Source organism: Pipistrellus kuhlii, unplaced genomic scaffold (genome assembly GCF_014108245.1).
Source record: "Pipistrellus kuhlii isolate mPipKuh1 unplaced genomic scaffold, mPipKuh1.p scaffold_m20_p_1, whole genome shotgun sequence".
Lineage (NCBI taxonomy): Eukaryota > Metazoa > Chordata > Mammalia > Chiroptera > Vespertilionidae > Pipistrellus > Pipistrellus kuhlii.
The window spans coordinates 191,285,490-191,295,436 of record NW_023425404.1 but is presented as its reverse complement, the minus strand read 5'-3'; positions in this window follow the sequence as shown (position 1 = coordinate 191,295,436).

Genomic DNA, 9,947 nt, shown 5'->3' with positions numbered 1-9,947 from the left:
TCCACTGCAGGCCTGGTTCTCCCAATGGTCCTCCCCTGTTGGCCTGGTTACCCCTAACTGCCCTCCCCTGCTGGCCTCATTGCCTACAACTGCCCTTCCCTGCTGGCCATCTTGTGGTGGCCATCTTGTGCAAAGGCGTGATGGTCAATTTGAATATTACATCTTTATTATATAGGAGGATTAAGTAGAGTTTAGTCTCCCAACTGTTTTCCTGTCTTAAAAACCTTCTTTTCATTCTAGTCATCTCTCTTCCTTCAATCAAATAGTATAATGCATCAAACAGGACAATGTTAATTTATTCACAGTCTTACAATTTGGAAAAGGGAATAAGTCACATATTTTTTATTTTTCAAGAGTAAGAGCTGAAATGAAATGGCAAATCACACTGGTGCTATCATTCAGCATGAGTTAAAGCCATATGAAACAGATGATCACATCTTGATGACAATTATGGTACTATTTGGCAGGAAAAAAGTGAAGAAAGAATTTGGCCTGGTAGCATTAAATAGCTGCCCAAATAGGTTCTACAAGGAATAGGGAGAGTGAGAAGAATCAAGTTACCCACATGCAGCTAATGAAATAGTTGCATCATGCTGTTGGGGGAATCTCAATTGCTAAGATATCAATAGAATGTCTGTTAGCACACATTCATTCCTAAAAGATGTCTGCTTTGCACATACAGTACTCATTTTAGAGAATAAATCTTCAGATGTATTTCTCTGTATGTTAAAAAAGTAGGCTCTTTTTCTATTATGAATCCCTTGATCCAAAAGTTTATTTTGGCACCTTGAGGATTATGTAAAATTTATTGCCGAAGCAGCATTTTCTGTTAAAGCATTGGTTTCCAAGCACTTTTTAAGAAAGATTAAAAATAAAATTGAATAAAAAGCCATCCAAAATGTCAACTACTTTGGGGTGGGTTTTTAATTATATTTTCAATTTAAATAAAACTACAGTATATATAAAAATGTGACAGAATTTTGTTTTGCAAATTCAGTATCATTAGAATTTATATACAGTTATAAAAAATACTGTTCATTTTAATGGAAATATTTTAACTTGAATTTGTATAAACTGAGTGATTTAATTTTTAAATGTCAATATTTAAGTTATATACCATATCATAAAATATATCTTTTAGTCAGAAAGCAATACCCCAAACATAAAAATTCAGGGAACATGTTGGGCATCTAACTTTAGTCAGATAATGCTCCAAGTGCAGGGTCTTTGGTGTTGTTACAGTACCTAAAATTGTTAAATTATTTATTTGTTTAAGGCCTGATTCCATAAAGTAAATCTCAAGGTACATGCAGACAGGACCTTGTCTGTCTCTTTCATAGCTTTATCCACACACAGCACAGAGAACATAACTCATAGTAAATAAGTACTTGATACTTATTTGGGGTTTGATAACGAGGCCAATGCTATGAAACAGAGCTTACAAAAGGAGAGAGAGAAAAACCAAGTTCTATAAAGAGCTCTGTCTAAAACCAATAACCTTGGACTAAAGGATGATAAGAGAGTAAAACAAATGAAAGGCAATGAGTTGAGGGGAAAGAGGATGGAGTTTATAATGGGAAAGAGCATTCCCATTCTAAAATGAGGATAGACTTTGTTTTAAGTATTTTTAAAATAGATCATCTTAATGTATATCTCACAATAACTACAATTTGCTTACAGTTTACTCAGGTGATAAGTGTCAGAGCCAGATTTGAACCAAGTAAATTTAATTCCTGAACTTATCCCCTCAATCTCAATTCTATATTAATTCCAGGAACATACTTTCAGGCAACCAGTTGCTCCTATAAAACACTGAAGCGAATTACTTAACATATAATAAGTATTCAGTGAGTGTTCTTCAAATCCCCACTTTTTAAAGTTGTACATCTTTGAAAGACTTTGGCTACTAAAAGTTTTTTTTTTTTTTTTTAAGGATTAAGATATGTCATCAATGAAGGACCATGACCAAAGCTTGGAAGGCAATTCTAGACTAATTATGTCTCAAAAATGTCTTCTTGCAGTATGAAAAATTATTATACTGAGCTTTAATTTTTTCTTACTCAGAATTTCTTTATTTGCAAGTAACAGAAACCCACACAAAATAGCTTAACAGAAGGGGCAATTTATTTTAAGTAATCAAGGCTATCTTGGGGAAATCCTATCAGAAGTAGAACTGTGTTTTGTAAATCTAACAGGATTTGACTAGTGATCCAAACCTACTCTTTATCTCTCTTTCCTCTCCCTGGAACTGCAAAGTCAATTATAGTTTGTATATCTGCATCATTATTTCTCATTTCCCCTCCTATAGTTGCTCAGCTTCTCTGTGTACAAGGCAATGGAGAATAAGGGAGCAAGATGGCTAATCCAAAAATGGAGTCCCAGTTCTCAGTATACAAGCTCCGCACCTGCAGATAACTGATGTGTGCTCTTTATCCCAGGTTCTCAATGACAAATTCCCAGTAGAGAGAGTTCAATAGTCCACCTGGGCTTAGTGTTAACCCTTGTCTAATTAATAATGGTTAGGCCTCAGAATGGACTCAGTAAAAAGTCCCAATAAATTAGGTGAAGTAGGTATGGGAGATGTCCTCAGAGAAGGGGAACAGGAACTGGGTATATGTACCAGACGTGTTTACTATAACTTTCAAGGTGACAATCTTAGGGGAGATGGTCATTTAAAATTATTATAAATTCTTGAGTATTTGCTTTAGGAAGCCAGTTTAATTTCTTTATAGTCAACTTGTCTTTACAATTTGTGGAATTCTGGCAGAGTTAATGTGCAAATAATTCATAGTTGACTGTAAGAGGGTAGGATAAATTAAGTATATGGAGATGAAACCTTACAAAATCATAACAGTAGGTACAGATTCATCATTTTGTAATATTGGAAACAGGAGAATTTTCTTATTTATTTATTTATTTATTTATTTATTTATTGTATTTATTTATTTATTTATTTATTTATTTTAAAATCAATCTTTATTGTTCATATTATTACAAAGGTTCCTCATTTCTTCACCCCTCCACCTGGACCTGGCTGCTGCTGCTCCGGGCCTGGCCGCTCCCAGCCTGGCAGTCGCTGCTCTGGGCCTGGCAGAAACAGGAGAATTTTCATTATCACATTCCAAATAAGAGAGTTCAGAAAGGTAGCCAGTAAAAATTTCAAATTAATCAATTTATTTGCCATACTAGCAGCAATAATTACTGAAATAAGGAGAAGGAAAAATGGAATAAGAAATAGACCTAAGAGTAATGTTAACAAGAGAGTGTAATATCCAGGAAACTATGAAACTTTGCTAAGAGATAATAAAAAGAAGACTTAAATAAATAGAGATACCATGCTCATGGATAAGATGGGTACAGTGGATACAAATTTGGAAGGCATGCAGATGAGTGCATATATCTAAGCCTGGGCCAAATGTAGTACTTCATTTCTCTTGTTAGAGTAGCTAGTCCAAAAGTTGACTGCTCAAATCAAACTGGTATTTTCAGATACCATCCTGACATTTCTAAAAATTAAAGCAAGAGAGATATTCCACTGGCTTTTAGGTCTTGGAACTGAAAAAATAAATCTGGGTCTTCTGGAAGTCATGTGCCCTACCATTTGGAGAAAATCTATCTGTGATAGCAGAGAATAAAGCCCAGAGAGACAAGCAGTGATGAGACTTGAAGTCAGCAATGTCCTGGAGGCATCAGCTCCTTGGTTCCATTTTCTGAGCTCTCCAGAGCCACTTTAATCCTTATTTTATTATTCATTTATTTCTGTGACTATTTTAGTAACCTTCCAGGAAATCCTTAAATCTTTAAAAAAATATTTTCATCATTTATTGAATATCTAGAAGATTTGAAGTATGAAAGGGATTATTCTATCTGAGGGAAATTCTCCTTTGCTGACTTTGCAGAAATATGGGCAGCCCCTGGGAGCTAAGGGTAGCCCTTAGCTGACAGTAAATGTAGACTTCAGTTCCACAACCAAAAGGACCTAAATTCTGCCAAAAATCTGAATGAGCTTGGAAGGAGATTCTTCTCTAAAACCACCTGAAAGTCTGCACAGCTAAAACATTGATTTCAGCTCTTCCAGATCCTAAGCAAAGAACTCAATCACATCATGATATCCCTTGCAATATTGGGCCTCAACTGGCATTTGTACAACCACCAAGATTGCAAGAGGTTGCAGGCTAGGCTGAGGGACCCTGTGCTGTGCCCAAATTTCGTGCACTGAGCCTCTAGGCAGCTAATAAATGAGTACTGTTTTAGGCTGCTAAGTTTGTGGTAATGTATTATGCTGCAATAGAAAACCAACATAATCTTTTGGAAAAAAAGTAAACATGTTCAGTCTTTGTATTATATTTAGTCAATATTTATATTCCAAAAAAAAGCATGTGATGCTATATCTTGGGTCATGGATATGCTATTGGGAGTTGGAGTTCAGATCACCTTGATTAATTGTGCCAGACACAACAAAGGAGAGGTAATTTTGTACAGGAAAATTGGGGCACTGTTACTAAAAGAGCAAATGTCCACAACAAACGTGTTAAGGGGAAAACCTAGAGGAGAGATCCAGTGAGAAGATTATTTCAAAAGTACCATATGGGGCGAAAAGATATTAGAGTAGGATGAAGGAGATACTTACTATAAGCAAACAGATACACAGATTGATGATTTGGGGGATGCCCCTAGGGATCTGAGGGTGGTGACATGGCCAGGCAGTAAACTGGTTTTATAGGAAGGTGTAGAAATGTATGTTGTTTTTGGTTTCCCAGCACCCAAAGGTTCTTCATATTTTGGAAGAACCCCAAATAGGAATCCTGCCTTCCACCATGGGAGCCAGAAGTGTGTGCAGGAAGTCATGTGTCCTACCATTTGAAGAAAATCTATCTGTGGTGGCAGAGAATAAAGCCCAGAAAGACAAGCAGTGATGAGACTTTTTAAAGACTCTCTCTCCAAGCTTCTACATACAGTAGCTAAAGTGAAGGTATGTCACCTAGGCTGGGCTCATCGGATGCTTCCATCTGGAGCTTTGGTTCATGCAGGAATGATGGATTGGGGTAGGGAATGGTTAAAGATTATTATTTTGTGGCAGAGCTGTGAGTCCAGAAAAATTAGAGTGTTTGGTGGTGATGACATAGGGACAGTATTCCTAGCTGCCTGTGTCTGTGTTGGGGTTGTGGCTGTGACTTGGATTTCCTTAGTTTCTGCCCATTTTCTAAGGCTGGTTCTCCAGCCCTTTCATCGATCCGCTGAGCTAGTCCACATAGACTTCCAATCAATTCATTTTCTACTTAAGCCAAGAGTTTGTTCCTTTGGTTTGGAAAGATGGATGATGATGTACAGAGGCCACAATAGGGTTGACAGTGATTGGTATTTTAGTCATGACAAGTGAAAGAAAATAGCGTAACAGTCACATAGAAATGTTCGGACTCAGCTGGATATGTGCAAGGAGTGCGTGCATGGAATCTGTAGTGGAGGTGGAGTGGGTTGTTATCTACCTAGAAACGATTAAGGCAATTATGACAGTGGATGAGTTTGCTGGAGAGAAAGTGAGTATGAAGAGAAAAAAGAATTCCAAGGGTACTTAAATAAGAAAGGAATAAAAGGAATAAGAAAGGAATAATCAGTGAGGTGGGTGGAAAGACAATACAGTTCAATCATATATAATTAGGAAGAAGAGAAGTTCAAGGAGAAGTTGAAGGGTCAAGTGGGTCATGAAATGTTCAAAGAGAATGATAAACATGTATAATGTTGTCCATCAGTCATCTGAAGCATTTAAAAAATAATACATATCACTGCAAAATATAACCTATGTGGTGCTAATATTTATTTGAATGTTATATGGTGGGCCCTGGGATAAACACTCTATGTAAATTATTGTATGTGAAATAGATAATATTATCTGCCTTGTGTGTATAAAGGTGTATTAAGAAACCGAAACTAAGTGAAATGAAGTAATATACCTGTGTTCCCATGACCAACAATTTTCATATCTAGGATTGAAACATGTTTGTGTTATTCCAGAGGTCATGTCCTTAATCATGCCACTCAGTGAAGTGGCAACATGATTGTATTTGAATGAAGACCTTAAAGCTGAGCTTGCCATTGATATAACACACTACTCTATCATTCCCTTTGCTGTTGATTCATTCGCACCTTTCCCCATTTTACAGTTTCATGCTGTTGGATCTCTGCCACTTATAATGCAGTCAAATAGGACTCTGTTTATGCTTGGACTGTAATTATTTTTAAAATCTTTGGAATAGAATGATTCTTAGTACCAGAAAGTTTATAGAACTTTTGTAAAACATGAAAACCTCTCCCCTCATACTTCATTGTTTCAATTTAAACAAACTTGGCCCTGACCAATTTGCTCAGTGGATGGAGTGTCGGCCTGTGGACTGAAGCGTCCCAGGTTCGATTCCAGTCAAGGGCATGTACCTTGGTTGCGGGCACATCCCCACCAGGAGGTGTGGAGGAGGCAGCTGATCGATGTTTCTCTCTCATCAATATTTTTTTTTTTTAAATTCAATAAATTTAATATTTTCTTAATTTGTTTAAACAACAAATAAATTATTTTAAGTAGCAAAAATTATTCAAATAAGAAAATATCTCACTTGCTATTTCATTTAAGAAGGGAGATTATTGGTAGTAGTATTTTCATATATATATATATTTTTAGATAACAATTCCTACTTTATTATTGATTTTTTTTGCCCCCCTCCCACACATCCCCTCCCTCCCCAGAGTTTTGTGTCCATTGGTTGTACTTATATGCATGTATAAAAGTCCTTCGGTTGATCTATTATCTCCCCCAGATCTTCCTCCCCTCCCCGCTGTAATTTGACAGTCTACTTGTTGATATACTGTCTCTATATCTATCTTTTGGTTCATCAGTTTATAATGCTCTTTATTATCCACAAATGAGTGAGGTCATGTGGTGTTTCTCTTTCAATGATTGGCTTATTTCACTCAGCATGATGTTCTCCAATTCCATCCAGGTTGCTGCAAATGATGAGAATTCCTTCTTTTTTATGGCAGCATAGTATTCCATTGCGTAGATGTACCATAGTTTTTGGATCCAATCATCTGCTGACGGGCACCTAGGCTGTTTCCAAATTCTGGCTATTGTAGATTGTGCTGCTATGAACATAGGGGTGCATATATCCTTTCTGATTGGTGTTTCTAGTTTCTTGGGATATATTCCTAGAAGTGGGATTACTGGGTCAAATGGGAGTTCCATTTTCAGTTTTTTGAGGAAACTCCACACTGTTCTCCACAGTGGTTGCACCAGTCTGCATTTCCACCAGCAGTGCATGAGGGTTCCTTTTTCTCCTCAACCTCGCCAACACTTGTTGTTTGTTGATTTGTTGATGTTGGCCATTCTGACAGGTGTGAGATGGTACCGCATTGTTGTTTTGATTTGTATCTCTCAGACAATTAGTGACTTTGAGCATGTTTTCATGTGCCTTTTGGCCTTCCTTCTGTCTTCTTTTGAAAATGTTCTATTTAGGTCCTTTGCCCATTTTTTAATTGGATTATTTATCTTCCTTTTATTTAGTTGTATAAGCTGTTTGTAGATGTTGGAGATTAAACCTTTATCAGTGGTATCATTTGCAAATATGTTCTCCCACACTGTGGGCTTTCTTGTTGTTTTGTTGATGGTTTCTTTTGCTGTAAAAAAGCTTTTTATTTTGATGTAGTCCCATTTGTTTATTTTCTCTTTAGCTTCCATTGCCCTAGGGGTAGTATTAGTGAAGAAGTTCTTTTGGCATAGGTCTGAGATTTTGCTGCCTGTGGATGCTTCTAGTATTTTTATGGTTTCCCGTCTGATGTTTAAGTCCTGTATCCATTTTGACTTTATTTTTGTGAATGGTGTAAGTTGGTGATCTAGTTTCATTCTTTTGCATGTGTCTGTCCAATTTTCCCAACACCATTTATTGAAGAAACTGTCTTGACTCCATTGTATATTCGTGCCTCCTTTGTCAAATATTAATTGAGCATAGTGATTTGGGTTGATATCTGGGTTCTTGATTCGATTCCATTGATCTATATGTCTGTTCTTGTGCCAGTACCAGGCTGTTTTGAGAACAGTGGCTTTGTAATATAGTTTGAAGTCTGGTATTGAGATCCCTCCTACTTTACTCTTCTTTCTCAGGATTGCTGTGGCTATTCGGGGTCTTTTATTGTTCCAAATGAACTTTTAGAGAGTTCTTTCTAGGTCGGTGAAATATGTCGTTGGTATTTTAATGGGGAGTGCATTGAACCTATAGATTGCTTTAGGAAGTATGGACATTTTGATGATGTTGATCCTACCAATCCATGAACATGGTATGTTCTTCCATCTCCTTACATCTTCCTCTATCTCTTTTTTCAGTGTCGTGTAGTTTTCCGCATATAGGTTCTTTACTTCCTTAGTTAAATTTATTCCTAGGTATTTTAATTTTTTTGGTGCGATGGTAAATGGAATTGCTTTTTTAGTCTCTGTTTCTGCAGTTTCTATGTTGGTGTATAGAAAAGCCATGGATTTCTTGGCATTAATTTTGTATCCTGCTACATTGCCAAATTCATTTATTAAGTCAATTAGTTTTTTAATGGAGTCTTTTGGTTTTTTTATGTACAATATCATGTCATCTGCAAATAAGGATAACTTTACTTCTTCTTTTCCAATTTGGATGCCTTTTATTTCCTCCTCTTGTCTAATTGCAATGGCTAGTACTTCCAGTACTATGTCAAACAGGAGTGGCGAGAGTGGGCATCCCTGTCTTGTTCCTGTTCTTAGAGGGAATGGTTTTAGTTTTTGCCCATTGAGTATAATGTTGGCTGTGGGTTTATCATATATAGCTTTTATTATGTTGAGGTATGATCCTTGTACTCCCACCTTGTTAAGAGTTTTTATCAGAAAAGGGTGTTGGATTTTATCGAATGCTTTTTCTGCATCAATTGATATGACTATATGATTTTTATCTTTCAATTTGTTTATGTGATGTATCACATTTATTGATTTGCGGATATTGTACCATCCTTGCATTCCTGGAATAAATCCTACTTGGTCGTGGTGTATAATCTTTGTGACGTTCTTCTGGAGTCGATTTGCTAGAATTTTGTTGAGGATTTTGGCATCTATGTTCATGAGGGATATTGTCCTATAATTCTCTTTCATTGAGTTGTCTTTATCTGGTTTTGGTATTAGGGTGATGCTGGCTTCATAGAAGGAATTTGGAAGTGTTCCTTCCTCTTGGATTTTCTGGAATAGTGTGAGGAGGATAGTTTTTAGTTCTTCCTTGAATGTTTGGTAAAACTCTCCTGTGAAGCCATCTGGCCCTGGGCTTTTGTTTGCTGGAAGCTTTTTGATGACTGTTTCAATTTCTTCCCAAGTCACTGGTTTATTGAGATTTTTAGGTTCTTCCTGATTGAGTTTTGGAAGATTATATTTTTCTAGGATTATGTCCATTTCCTCCAGGTTGTTCAGTTTGTTGGAGTAGAGTTGTTCATAGTATTTTGTAACAATCCGTTGTATTTCGGTGGGGTCTGTTGTTATTTCACCTCTTTCACTTCTGATTTTGTTTATTTGGGTCCTCTCTCTTTGTTTCTTGGTTAGTCTGGCTAGAGGTCCATCTATCTTGTTTATCCTTTCAAAGAACCAGCTCTTGGTTTTGTTGATCTTATGTATTGTTTCTTTGGTCTCTATGTCGTTTATCTGTGCTCTGATTTTTGTTATTTCCTTCCTTCTACTTACACTGGGCTTTTCTTGTTGCTCTTTTTCTAACTCTTTGAGTTGTAGAGTTAGATCATTTGTTACACTTTTTTCTAGTTTTTTGCAATAGGCTTGTAAGGATATGAACTTCCCTCTCAAAACTGCTTTTGCTGTGTCCCATAGATTTTGGATTGTTGTGTTTTCATTGTCATTTGTTTCCAGGATGTTTTTAATTTATTCCTTGATTTCTCTGGTAACCCAG